The sequence below is a fragment of the Homalodisca vitripennis genome, unplaced genomic scaffold, assembly GCF_021130785.1.
Source record: "Homalodisca vitripennis isolate AUS2020 unplaced genomic scaffold, UT_GWSS_2.1 ScUCBcl_904;HRSCAF=3835, whole genome shotgun sequence".
Lineage (NCBI taxonomy): Eukaryota > Metazoa > Arthropoda > Insecta > Hemiptera > Cicadellidae > Homalodisca > Homalodisca vitripennis.
Window position 1 is genome coordinate 35,288 of NW_025777035.1, and position 15,824 is coordinate 51,111.

The following is a 15,824-nucleotide window of genomic DNA, read 5'->3' on the forward strand; positions in this document are numbered from 1 at the left end:
TCGTTTTTTTTGATTTTTATCTGATGCAGAGAGTCGTATCGTCAGCATATTGAATCAATTTTCCATTCTGGATTGCAGAATTCAATCTGTTGACGTAAATTAGAAAAAGGGCTGGTCCTAATGACTTGGTCCAAGGTATGATTTGTTTATTGTAACCTAGTTTGTAATTATGTGTTAGGTTAGTTATTTACAGGAATAAGAGATCAGATTGCAGATCTTAAAACTCCTGTTCCCTTCTCAATCCTTTCATCGTCAAAAGCAGACTTCAAACAAAGGATCTGTATAGGTTGAGTTATTTCGCCAAAGGACTTGATATACAGTTACATCCTTAATCTGCACTGGAAAAATGTTAAATATGATTTTATAGAGAGGTCCTCTCGCTCCTGGATAGCTTAATACTCTATCTTAAATTTTAATGGATTACTAAAGGAATAGAAGAAATGAAAATAGAGAGTGATTATGTATTCTACTGTTGTAATCAACGCCTTTGTCTCCCACTGCTCATCAGCCGCCTTCAATTTAGTCCCACTCTACCTCCCCCTATCCCCAACCCACACTCAACCTGACTTGCCGTACTATATAAATAACCCGGTATATTGTCATTAGTCAAATGTATAACAGGGATTTGAGGCAGCTATTGGAACTTCAGTCAATGTGTATTTTTGCCTGCATTTTAATCGAACTACAATTAATTAAATGGAACTGTTACTAACGGTAATGTCACATCTAGGAGCTCATTGAGGTCTCTTAATAATTCTCTTTACTGAACGAATTTCGGCATAGCTTATTACTGAACCACACATAAGTTATACTTGTGCATGAATGCGCAAGTGATTTTAGTCTTCCCAACTATTATAAATAAGTTTCTTTATTATTTATTTCCCACCGTTTGGAAAAGTTACATAGAGTCATACAGAGTAATTACATGGAATTTATTACAAGAATTATATTTATTAGTATAACAATATGGCAAAAGACAGAGCAACAATGTAAATTTATTATCACTGATAAATACTGTAAATAGAAATTTACTAATATTTATCATTGTATGATTCTATCATCAGGCACTTCAAAAATGATGAATAAACATTAATTTACATTTTTCTTAGTAATACATTTTACAATAAGATATAGTAAAAGATTTGATTTGTGTTAATGTAAAATGTTTCCCAAGGAATTAAGTTTATTGTGTTACAAGAGGATTTGTTGTATATCGAGGAGTGGTGCGGCCTGAAAACCATGAAGCTCAACGAGATTTCCGCTGATCTTCTGTAATAAAATCAAGTGAATATCTTTGTAAGAGATCTACTAGCAGGAGCTATGAATTTTTCAGTGCTCTGAATAGAACCCAACGCCTTCAAAATGTAGCTGCCCCGCAATCAGAGTTTTTGCAGTAAATCTTAACGTATTTAAGGGAAATATGATAAGTTGTATTTGTGATGAGGATCTGCCTTGTTAAGTAGTGGCATATGTTACGCACTACACACAGAAAAACAAAAACAAACGATCTCATACAATACTATTATTTTTTTAATCCTGTTTTATTGTCTGCTATCTGGGTATGTAGTTTACCTTACTGATTTATTGTTAAACCTATTTTGTATGTATATATATATATATATATATATATATATATATATATTCTTGTATTTATTTGTTATTTTTGTTACTGATCTATCTATTCGAGTATTTACTGTATAAAGAATTTAAATTTCACACTTTATACCTATATTTTACGTTACCACTTACTTGTTATTATAACTTATTATTAACATGTCATTGATAATTTTCATATAATTATTATTGTTATATATTAATTAATTACTATAATTTATACCTTTGTGATAAGATTTTGTTGTTATGTAATTTGTACACATAAATCACCTGTTTAATATTCTCATTTAACACAACGTGATTAACTTTATATACATAGATCTTCTTTTAATATTACTGTACATCGGGTTTACCGTTGGAAGTAAAATAAATCAATTAATAAGTTATATATGTCTTAGGTTAATTGTGGGTTATTTATTTTCTCACAGCGATAGACCATTTCATTACGATTATGGTTAGAACAAAATTGTAGAAAACAAATACGATAGAACAAATATATGCAAAATTTCTAGCATATACTTGATTAGTATCACATGTGGCCTAAACCTATATATAACATGTAATATATGTACTATGTAATATACTATGAAAGATTTGCACAATACTGCCAACAACAAATAAATAATCCTTACAAAATGTTCTTCCCTTTAAAATTTAACATCAGAAAAATTTACATATCCTTTATCATACCGTCCACGAATAGGAAGTAATCGTTTACGGTTTGCAATTGGGTTTTATGAGCATAGTTGAAAATATGATAGAGCGTTAAATGACAAAAAAGCTTTTTATTACACATAAAACAAATTTGGTACTAATTACTGTGGTAAATAATCTTAGGTTGCGCAGCTGTATTTCACACCCTGTTATAAGGCAACGAATAAAATATGTCTTAAAACATTTAGACTTACTTAGGTATCAGAAACTGTTTTTATGTGTGTATAAAAATTAAAGAGGTTTTTATATGTTAAATTAATTTGAGACGTACTCTAATTACAGCACTACTCTTTGACAAACTAGTTACAATTTACATTGTCAAGATATGTTTTAAGTACATGTATTCACATAACGAATGAAATAGTAAAAGAATATAGTATGTGATGTAAAATTCTGTTAACTTTTATAAATTATTCAGCACATTCAAGCAGGTGTGGCAAGGAGTGGTAACCGTATAAAGGACCGGGTTGAAATATCAAACGGCCAAGCTGATGACACTAGGTAACTGTAGGAAACTGCATCTGCATGCAAAAGCTGTGGAACGTTAGTAGAGCTAATCAAACTGTGCAGTAGTCCATGGATCTACACAAGTTTGTTGGCAAACTCTTACACTCATTTACAGACACAATATTTTGGACAACAGAAAGGACCAATCAAATATTGTTGAGCTGCATAATTTATTTTAAACAAGTTAATATATCACACTCAATCCAGCTATATTAAAAGAAATAATCAACTACAGCTATCTTTCTACATATACGTACATTATTATTTTAAAACTTCCGAAAAAGTATGTAGTTTTAAATTTAGTGAACTAAAGCACTCAAACAACTGCAACTACTTTACTGAACATTAATTATTTTACTTTAATTTTGCATTTCTTAAAAATGTAGTAGTTTGCATTGTTAATTCCAAATTTGATTTTTTATGTGGATAAAACTTCGATAATATATCACTGTATCACTGTAAGGAGCTTCAAAATAACACAAAATTATTTTGCATTTTTAATAAGAAAATCACATTTTTGTCCCCTATCCGAGGTGAAGCTACTGATTAGTTAATTGTTGTTTACGATCTAAGTACAAAAAGTAACACTACAGGATCGCTCCCGAAAGTAAAACGTGTACAGAAATGTAGAGAGAATGCTTTGGTAACTGTAAATTTCTGATTTTAGACCTCAGTTGAGGGACATGGAATAAAACTTTGAAGGACTGCTTTTCTCAAATGAATGCATTACCTTTACATTGAAAAATGGCTGTGATAAATTAATAAAATACAAGTCAGGAATTACTGATTCGTACTATCATCAAGATATAAGGAAAATAACTTAATATGTAAACACAATTTAATTATTGAAGTATGTAGGAATTTCATAGTCACCAGGTTTTTACGACTAGTTATATCCAAATTTATGAGGGGAAACGAAACTTATAAATATTTGCCCAAGTTAGTGGGCACATTGGCCACACGATATGACAGGCCACAGGGATCAGCTATAATGGAACACATTTACAAAACAAAAATAATTTAAATATGACTAATTTAATGTGCAAGGATAATGAAACAAAGATATAAATAATGGAGAAAAAACAATAAACTCATCATAATAAACAAATTTAAATTATAAAAACGTTAAAAACATGAGATAAAGAAGCTATATTAGCAAATGATTTGTGACATTTTTAGTTAATAATAAGTGTATAAGTAGGCTTGTTTACTGAACATATGTTGACTAACGATGGTTCTACACAGCGAGTCTGAAATGTATTACAAGAATAAAACTGTATTAACATTGTTTTGGACACAGTGAGCACCAGCTATATGAGATAATAATAGTTCATAGGTAATTGGGAGTGTTTATTGTGGCATAAGTATATCCGAAAATATCATTATAAGAAGTTAGTAGTTTAGGCTGTGTTAGAAAGGGATGGCCTTCGTATTCAGTGGAGTTGGATTACACTGGATTAATTTAAATTGGGTAGGTTTATATGTGTGTTAGTAGTGTACGTTATAGTGTACTGGATTATGTTGAGATGGATTAGGTTATATCGGTTTACTCAGATTCGGTATGTAAAATATAAAAACTGTTATCACGTTTCTATCAGATAAATTACGTTCATACTGTTAAAAAATTTTTAATAAACACAATTTATTTAAATGTGTAGTGCTAGTTAAGACAATGTTAGTGTTTATGTTTGAAATTAGAACGTGAATCAGACAAGAGTATACTTGCTAAAAGAATAAATAATAACTGTGCTTTATTATTTAATAATTAATAAACATTGAAGTTTATCAAGTTAAAACTAATCTCTATAGAACAAATAACCAAAATCACAATTACGTTGATTAAGAAAACTCGTTTAACTTTTCATGCACTTTCAGAAACTTTGAACAAAACATACCAAGTTACGGCAATGTCTGTAAGTACTGTTTTTACAACTAAATTTAATTTATTTCCACCGAAATGTAATTTATACATTTAAATAAAGCGTTTTAACAGTTTCTGTAAATTATAAATTCCATAATCCTCTTCATATGAACACTTTACTTTAATAATTGTTACAAGGAACTGTTGCAATTTAATCGTAATATAAAACGAATCTTCTCCTTAATGGTATAATTAACTCACACATGTTAGCTCTTGTTATCCTGAAATAGTTAATTCTTGATTATTTAATGAAAAACAAGCTAAAATGTAAAATTAAAATCATTATTACTTACGATTTATTACTAATGAAGTGATCACAAAATCTCTGTATCCTTACACAGTAAGTATGCAATATAATTGACACAACTGTAGAAAGAACAAGTTTTAAATAACTAAAAACACGGAAAACCAACGAAAAAAAATAGAAACTCTGTCCTCTAGATATATTTTAGATTATATTTCCACTCGCTACCAACTACCCATTACCAATATTCGTTGTAACGTTTAATAGCGCATACATTATGTAATTAACAGTCAGCTTAGGTAAAATTATATATGTTTCAATTTTAAAAACACGTCATCACCACAGAAATCAACTATTACTAGTCATGGCCATGATTTCATTACCACATTGTTACTAGACATTACACAGAGTGATTTGAAAAGGAGCTATTACTCATCAAGGCATTGCTCTCATTACCAAATTGTAACAAAAAATTGCACAGGGCGATTAGGAAAGTAGCTATTACTCGTCATGACATTACTTTCATTACTGCGTTGCTACTAGACCATACATTGTGGAAATCACAAAGTACCTATTACTAGTCAGGGCATTGTATTAATTATCACATTATTATTAGACTTGCACAGCGGGATTCATGAAGCAGCTATTACTAGTCAGAACGTTACTTTCACTACCACATTATTAATAGCCATATCACTGCGGGATTTACTAAGAGCTATTACACGTCATTTCATTGCTTTCATTGCCACATGGTAAAAGACATTGCACAGCGGGATTCATGAAGCAGCTATTACTAGTCAGAACGTTATTTTCATTACCACATTGTTACTAGCCATATCACTGCGGGATTTACTAAGAGCCATTACTCGTCATGTCATTGCTTTCATTGCCACATGGTAAAAGACATTGCACAGCGGGATTCATGAAGCAGCTATTACTAGTCAGAACGTTATTTTCATTACCACATTGTTACTAGCCATATCACTGCGGGATTTACTAAGAGCCATTACTCGTCATGTCATTGCTTTCATTGCCACATGGTAAAAGACATTGCACAGCGGGATTCATGAAGCAGCTATTACTAGTCAGAACGTTATTTTCGTTACCACATTGTTACTAGCCATATCACTGCGGGATTTACTAAGAGCCATTACTCGTCATGTCATTGCTTTCATTGCCACATGGTAAAAGACATTGCACAGCGGGATTCATGAAGCAGCTATTACTAGTCAGAACGTTATTTTCATTACCACATTGTTACTAGCCATATCACTACGGGATTTACTAAGAGCCATTACTCGTCATGACATTGCTTTCATTACCACATGGTAAAAGAAATTGCACAGCAGGATTCAGGAAGTAGCTATTTCTCGTCACTACATTGCATTTATTAAGATATTTTTTATTAAACATTGAACAGCGCGATTCATAAAGAAGTTACTCTTTATGGCATTGCTTTCGTTGCAAACATTGTACAGCGGGATTTAGAGAGTAGATATTACTTTTCACGATTATGTTTTCATTGTTACATTGGTAATGAAAGCAATTCAACTATTATTCACATAGTCGCCGTCATCGATTACTAGACAATTAGCAGCAGTACTCACAAAGTAGCTATTCTAATGTTTACGACATTGTTTTCATGACCACATTGGTTGTGTATATAGATCAGTGAATTATTTATTATTATTACTTTGTGTAAATTGAAGCTTTTTTAGTATTTTTAAAATATCAGTTAAAAACATAGCAGTTTACCGCTGGACTCCAACGTATCTTTTTACTATTTTCATCGGAAACTGTCTATATTCTGGTATTTAACAGTCATATGGTGATGTGTACGGAATCTACAAATGTGCAAAGTGCAGAGAATTGTGTTATGTTTTAGTGGTTTTGGCTGCTTAGTCAAAACCGTACATAAATGTTAATAAAATACAAATGTTTTCAAAGCGTAAGCAATACAAACTCTAAATGTTTGCTATGTGATTGGTAAATAAACCATCATCTTCTAGTGTAAGAGATTTGATACATTTTCAGAGATAGGATTTTCAACATTTCATATTTCAGGTTATGATATTGTTTCACCCTAAGTTTGGTTGTTTTGTCGGATGATGATGCGGGATTATTCACCTTACAGGAAGCTGGCTGCCATGATGGGACATGCCGTGCCGGAAAGATACATTGGGAAAGTGTGGTTGGTTGTAATGCCAACTCTCCCAACGTGACTGAACAGAACCAAAAGCAGCAGTAGATAGATGCGTTATGTTGTACAATGTATTACGTCTAGTGGACTGTTATTATAAAGTTTAGGAAATGCTACTAATTTATAATAAGCTGCTTCCATTGATATGTCCTTTCAGCACGCGACGCATTGATTGAACTTCTTATATTTGGAAGTAAACCGCAAAAGTAAACTATTAAGATAATTTTATTTTTCTACGGAGATTTTGTATACATTTTAGGACTTCCCTTCAACCATTCTCCAAACAAACCGCGGTTTCTGTAGGATTCAGCTTTAGATGTTTTCTGGTCTGTTTAAAATTTATATTACTGTTACAGGTATAGGAAGTACTCCAGCATCTTGTAGTTTAAAACCTTACGAAAACATTAAAATACTAATATTTTGTGAGTTAAACAAATTTACACTGTTATTTGCAATCCACGTTTAAGAATGTTTCGCACTAAAGAGCTAAATAAATTATAAAAAATATAAGTAATCCGTAGCACCTGTAAAAACAGTATGGCTGTCTCGCCGTGGTATTTCTCAAGATTTTTTGACTTCTCAAACTAATATATTTTTGCTGATCTATATTTATAACGTTGTTGATCTTATTTGTAATGAATCTTACATTTTGAAAATTTCTTAGAATAACATCCTATGTTGACAAGCTTATTTAAAACTTATAGCATGTTAGTTACAAGGACTTAAGAGAGAAATAAACTAAGTATTGTATTATAATTACAATTAAAGAAGCTAAAAGGGAAGCACGCCTCCTTATATGTGATAACAATGATGTCCAAAACCAGCACTCAGTTTTAATTAACTATATTTAATTAACACTACCATAAGACATAGTTAGCCCTGTAATAAATTCTAATATATATTTATCGTATACATAAATATGTTGGCATGATAATAAGCATTTATGAAAATTTAAATATCCTTTCATTTAGTAAGAATATATTTATAAACTCTAAATGCACATGAAGAACAACAAAATGTCAATTTTTGTTCATTTGATAAGCCGATTTTTGTTACTTGTTGTAAAAGCCCTACGTAAACATTATTTCTTCTTGATTTTCTATAAATTGTATAGTTTGGCTACAAATTCGGAGGAAGGTGGGGTCGCGCGAAGACCTATTCACAATTGCACGTCTATTTATTCGTTTGATAACGAGTTCTTCAGAGAATTGTTTTCTTATTCATATTCAAAAATTACATTTAAGATAAAATCTGTAAATGCATATTGTACTGCTATCGGTGTAATGAAGTATTGAAATGAAATATTGTTACCATAACAAACCTGTGAAAGAAGAAATAATTTTATAATGATTAAATGTCTTTGCATGATTTATATGAATGATTAACAATAAAATAGAAATGTTCTTTAATTATGTGATACAGTAGAATTATGCGGTGTTAAAACGATTTCATTTTTTTTTATCACTCTGCTGTTTATTCAGAAAAACAATATCAGTAGTTTTTGGACTCTATTGTTTAAATATTTGAAAGTATTCACTAAAGCTAAAAACCATATAGTTAGTATTAATCACATTATAATTAGAATTATTCGTCCATTACTGTATGACCAAAATAATGGCTTGAAGTGTTTGAAGTTTAATATGTTCTTATGGGGCAAAATCCATGGTCATGTCATTACAGCCGTCTGTTAAAGTTAAAGTAAGCTCTATTCACTGCTAAAATACGACTAAATTTCTGTAATACAATGGGCAAGGAAACTAGAAACTAATGAATAAGTCAGTAGATAAATAATTAGAGTCCACAAACTGTTGCAGCTTCATGGCAACAGTGAGCTCACGTATACAGATGGTTTTTGAGTAAAAAACATTTCCTCAAATTTGCTGTGTACGGCATTTAAAAGAAGTGATCGGTATTCCGATCTGAAGTGGCTTCTACAATGTTACTGTTCTATTGAGTTTATAAGTTGATATTTCTCACTAACGATTTTCAATACTGCATTCAAGACAAGTTATGAGGTGTTGATCTGAGGTACTATGATATCGACAACACAATAGTATTAAGTGGAGTATTTGTAGTCACGCAGTACTATTTTGTAAATGAACTTATTTTAAAAACAGTTTCTGGCTTTTCCATAAAGAGTTTTGAACTTGAGTATAATGCCTAGACCTGATATCTACAATATGCTGGGACCTGTAATGACTCAAGTATACAGATGGTGGTCATGTCTACCTATATACACAACTACAGACAGGTCTACCGGTCTACAGTAGTAGTTATTTATGGTTTAAGCAGCTGCTATTGTTATTGTATTTGTATTAGATATTAGATAGATATTGTAAAATCAAATGTATATATCAAAAGGTATCGTATAACTAACTCACTTGCTGACTGATTAATTAACGCCCAGCTAAAGCCATAAAAAGTGGCATGAAATTTGGTGCATATGTTTGTATTGGAACTATAGTCTCACTAAAGAAGGGGGTTTCTGTTCCACTTCACTGGCCTTTAAATTTGAGAAAATTTCCAAAATAATTACATCAGTAACATAATTATAACCGTACATTTCAGAACACTTATGTATGTAGTACTAGGTCAACCATGTAATGCAGATAACAAAGAAAATTATTGTATAAAAATGTTATAAAACCTATCTTTGACATAATTAAGTTTCCCAGAACTGCGTTTGTGTATATTTTTTTGATATGGGCAACAAAGTAACCTCAACAATGGCACCGAAAATGCATTGGACTGGAATTAAATTCCAATGTCCAAAAGTAGACGCTTTATGACCAAAATAGACTTCTCAGACATGTGAATATTTCCTTAATCGGTAAGAATAAGGAAAAACTAGAACGTGGCACTAGAAATACTTTCGATCGGAAATAATTTCAAAGGTTCGTATGTATACGCTCTTTAGCCGATATTGGCTTTTAAGTCCGGTCCCGATAAATATTCTTTATTTCGGTAACAATAACAACTTTGGTGTCAGAAATATAATTCATGCGATTCAGAAGTGTACATACGCATAGCCTTAAATAAAAAAATATTCGTAATTTCGCTTAGTATCTGAAGCTCTTAATAAAGAAAACCGTAATAAAATATGCCCAAAATATACCTACATCCGTTTAAAACTACACAAAGCCTTACCATTTCTTACATCATAAGTGCGTTAACTGAAATACTAAGGCCATTAATTTTAGCATTATCCCACAACAGCCTAAAATAGTTCTATTATTACTGAAATCGTATAAGTTATTATTTAATCACTAATAATGAAATATAGGAAAGAATATCGTGTTGTTTCACAGTTACTTTTAAAAACTGTTTCAATCTCTGAAATGACTTAAGACACCGCTTTTGAAACTTAAATACAGGGTGATTCATGAAGTTCTCCCCCCACTTCTACAGCACATTGTACTAGTAAAAATAATGAAAAAATGTTATATAAACATAGGTCCGAAAACGCTTCGTTAGCGAGTTACAGCTAGCGAAAGATTTCGCCTGAATTCCTGGGTAAAGAGTAAAATAAAGCCATACTGAACTTTTGGAAAGGTTAATTAAGTAAGAAATATCGTGGATTCTTATGTATTTTTACCTGATAAAGCTAATAAAATAGGTTTCAGAACTGTACCTGTAGTAGTTTTTGAGGGATTCAGGGTTAAATGCAAAAAATTGGGGCACGAAACAATGTTTTTTTAAGTTTGATGTACAATAACTTTGTTAAATTGGTAATAAATACATAAAATCAACAAACATTAATTGTAGAGAATTTAATTCTGAGAAAATTGATATAATCAAAGTCTAAAATAAAACAGAAATAAGTAACAAAAAATCGATTTTATTCAGTATAATACATTACTAGCTGTAAAGAAATACCGTACGGTATTTAGTTAAAATAAAACAAAAACAAAATGTTTGTTCCTTAATGATGAGATAAATTGAGAGAAAACAAGATTAACTGTTAAATAAATTTGTTTGTAAATAAAAATATTATGTTTTATTACGTTGTATTTTTTTTTTAATAAAAATTTACATCAAATGTTCGAAAATAAATGAAGCAAACATTTTCCCATTATTGTTTACTAATCATCGAAATGCAGTTTTTTGTTTTTATTAATTTCCAAGTTGGTAACGCACGAATAACAGCTGATCAACAATGGTATTCTGTACTGTTACGTTAGAACTGTGTATTAGTGGTGTTTTGTAAGCTACAGCAGGAGATCGGGTTCTGTGGAATCGTGTTATTAAATGCAATTTTTCTGTGAGTTATAATTCGATTGTTTATTTAGCGAAAAAATGCCTTACTTATTTACATCAGAGGAATACGCTGATATGGTTTTTATTTTGGGTTACTGTAATGGTAATGCTAGAGCTGCTGTAGAAGAATATGAACTACGTTACCCTAATAGGAGGATTCCAGATACCAAAACAATTTCAGGAACTTTTCGTACTCTTCGGGAAACAGGATCACTACCAAGTACTAGAACCAATTATGAAACGAGCTGTCCAACTTGATGATGATATTGTTATTAATGCTGTTCATCGCAGTCCAGGTGTAAGTACACGACGTATTTCTAGGCGGATAGGAGTTTCGCAGTCAACGGTGTGGAGGTCACTTAATCGAAAACAAATTTTATCCGTTTCATAAACAAAAGGTTCAACATCTACAGCTAGGGGATGGTCCGCTTCGCTTGGAGTTTTGCAACTTTTTGAATATTAATAATCAACTCTACAAGCGTATTTTGTTTACGGATGAGGCACAATTCACTCGGGATGGTGTCAATAACTCGCACAATGAACACTCATGGGCGGAAGAAAATCCACATGAGGTAGTGGAACAGAACTTTCAACACCGATTTAGCGTCAATGTCTGGTGTGGCCTTTTGCACAATCGGCTGATTGGACCTTTCATATTACCTGGACGCCTAAATGCTGAGTTCTATTTGCATTTCCTTCAAGAAGAGTTGCTGCAGCTGTTAGAGAATGTTCCTTTACATCTCAGACAAAATTTGTACTTCCAGCATGACGGAGCACCTCCCCACTTTTCACGTGCCGTTTCTGCTTACTTAAATCATCAATTTCCTGGACACTGGATTGGTCGTGGAGGGCCTCACCCTTGACCACCAAGATCACCAGATCTATCTCCGTTGGATTATTGCATCTGGGGATGGAATGAAAGACATTGTATACAAGACAAAAGTGAATTCTCGTGATGAATTAATTGCCGTATTATGGATTCGGCTGTGCAGATACAGGGAAGTCCTGAAAAATTAAGAAACGCAACAAAAGCAATACACAAACGTGCTGCAAAATGTATTGATAATGATGGCCTCATTTTCGAACATCTATTATAAAAAGGTGCGTACGGTTGGCCCAACCTGATTAATTTTGCTTAAAACTAGTAATGTATTATACTGAATAAAATCGATTTTTTGGTACTTATTTCTGTTTTATTTTAGACTTTGATTATATCAATTTTCTCAGAATTAAATTCTCTACAATTAATGTTTGTTGATTTTTATGTATTTATTACCAATTTAACAAAAGTTATTGTACATCAAACTTAAAAAAAAACATTGTTTCGTGCTCCAATTTTTTGCATTTAACCCTGAATTCCTCAAAAACTACTACAGGTACAGTTCTGAAACCTATTTTATTAGCTTTATCAGGTAAAAAATACATAAGAATCCACGATATTTCTTACTTAATTAAACCTCTCCAAAAGTTCAGTATGGCTTTATTTTACTCTTTACCCAGGAATTTAGGCGAAATCTTTCGCTAGCTGTAACTCGCTAACGAAGCGTTTTCGGACCTATGTTTATATAACATTTTTTCATTATTTTTACTAGTACAATGTGCTGTAGAAGTGGGGGGAGAACTTCATGAATCACCCTGTATAAAATGTATAAGGAGATTGGATATCTTTCTGTGACTATTACTTATACCAGAAATATTTGAAATGCCATTTAGAAGGAATATGTCCACGATGTCCATGTTTTTCATTTCTAAACTACGGAAAAAGGTATGAATAACAGATAGACTTACATATAAATAAGTTGTATCTTTTTTCAAATATTGAACAAAACTTTTAAAATTGTTGGCCATATCCCAGACAAATGGAGTGTTCTTTTAAATAAAGTCCAGACACACCACATAACAAATAAGGAGTGGTAAATGTAAATCCTATTTCATGAAACTTAGCCCAAATTATTTCTAAGCCTTATTTCTTAGGCCAACTTAGCCTTGCACACTCAAAAGAGACTGTAAACTTACGGAGAAGGCAAAGGCTCAAGGAGTAGGACTCATATTACGATTATTATGCTATTATTATGGTCAGATGGAAAATTTAATCCTGCAATCTCAAATCCTGAAAAGAGAAAAAGTCTACATACGAGATTTAGTAAATATGCAGAAGAGGTATATAGCCTATTTATTTATAAAGTGTCCAAGACTTTCATTAGCTTACGAATTTTCTGCATTGAGGAGTTTGAGACATTAAGGGAGAGAAAAAGTAAAGTGTTTGTTGTCAAAGTTGCTGAAGCAATATACTTTTTTCCGTTATGTCTTTTAGTATCAATCACTAATTAAAACTATAGCAAAATAATATTAAATCTATCCATATTGTTATAAATTACTTAAATATTTTAAATCAAACTTATCGATTAAAAAATTTATGAAGGAGTACTTTCACAGAAATATATACTAATACATACCTTTAAGTGACATTTTGTGAAAAATTTGCTATTTTCATAATATTTGGATGCCATTTGTTACAGCCAGCAGGGTAGGCACAGTTTGGATGTGTAAAATGTAGCAAAAGACAGAATCATTTGCAGACTCTCTATGAGGCACAGTCATCACTTGACTGATAGAGTGATTTCATTTCAACTTTTAATAACAGTGTTAGCTTAGTAGGCAGAGTACGGTTCATTATGATAAACCAAGAATAATTAAGTCATTATCATTTCCGTCAGAATAAAAACACTTTGAGTAAGGGGCCTTAATACAATATGAGTTCTTTAAAACAAAAGTGCACTGAAGTATTTCACCTCGAACTTTGAACTTACGTTTTTGGAGCAAAATTATGATCCTTATAACAGATTTGATGGCATTGTGTCTTTAATCAGTTAGATGAAAGTTACTCCACATCCATTAAGCAAGCACTTTATGCTCTTGTGAGATATTGGTGGTTTTATTTTGCAAATTTCAGGAAAAAGATGTTGGCAAAGTAAGAAGGAATTGGGATATGGCACTTTTCCAGGAAATAGGTGACGTTTACAAGGCACCGCCTTTACCGAATTTCCTTGTGACTTTGCACGCTTTCTTTTTGTGGGTTTAAAATTGAAATGGAACTCTCGCTTGACAGAAACCGAATAATCCTCTTGCACTGACAAAAAGGTGGATACCAGACAGAAGGGTATAATGGATAATGAAGTTGATACTGTAAGATTGTATGAAACGTGTACATGGATAGGTGACATGCTGATCCTATTTCTAGGATTAACCTGTTGAAGAAAACGAACTACGAAAACTCATAATGATTTTTATGTGATTTAGAGCGAAACCGTGGCTACGACTCATCTTCTTTCAAAACAGCTGATAAGAAAAAAACTGAAAGTTATTTGTAAAACCTTGTAAAACACTAAAATCCATGAATAATGTTTGATTGTAAGGATTCTCCAAGATACATTCGTACATTTGAAAAAAGAGGGCTTAATATGAAACAAAATTAAAGCTTGTATCCAAGTTAGCAAGCTCCATGGAAAAATTAAGTAGCAATCCTCTTATAAAATAGAATTCTTGAAGTTGTGATTGAAAGAAAGAAGTGGTATCGGTAAGAAGCGATTCCTGGGTCGATGGGGGTTTATCGACGATTAAACCCCAGTAAGCTGTAAATATTTGCCGCGGTAAATATTTCTGACCTGCTAAAATCAAACCACTCAAACAACATCTCTTTCTCAAAACCAATACAGCATTTTTCATCGTATGGAGTCTGGCAGGCTCGAGACAAATAGCTGCCAATTGCGATCTCTTATATATGCAACTCTTGCGCAGTGCTCAAGTGGAATTGGAAGCACCTTTTCTTCCAGTATTTCATTGTCCCAAAATTGTAACGTGCCTTAGATTCCACATTTAAAAAACCTAAAAAGTTTAAAATTATTTTAAGCATATTATCTATATCTTTAATTCAGTCTATGAATATCCTAATCTAATCAAATAATCCTTATATATCCTAACTTATATACTACTTTTTCATTAAAGATTTCAAATAAAATAATTTAAAATGGCATTGGAAATGATACATTTTTATAGTTTAAATTTAGTTACTGTTAAATTCTGTTACAGCTTTTGTTATTTCTAACTGTAATCATAGACAATAGCAAAGGTGTTATGTATTGTGCTCATTAGCATCATAATAGCTCATTATCGTTATTCAAGAGAATTAATTAATTTTGTATTGTTTAACTATTGCAAATTCCTAAACATAAAAGACCGTTCATATTACCTAGTTCCATTAATTTGTAATAATGGACTTATGTGTAAATTTGAATATCAATTAAATAATGCGATATAACACAACACGTACATTTTATAAACCTAAGATAAAAATTCTTTACTAAATA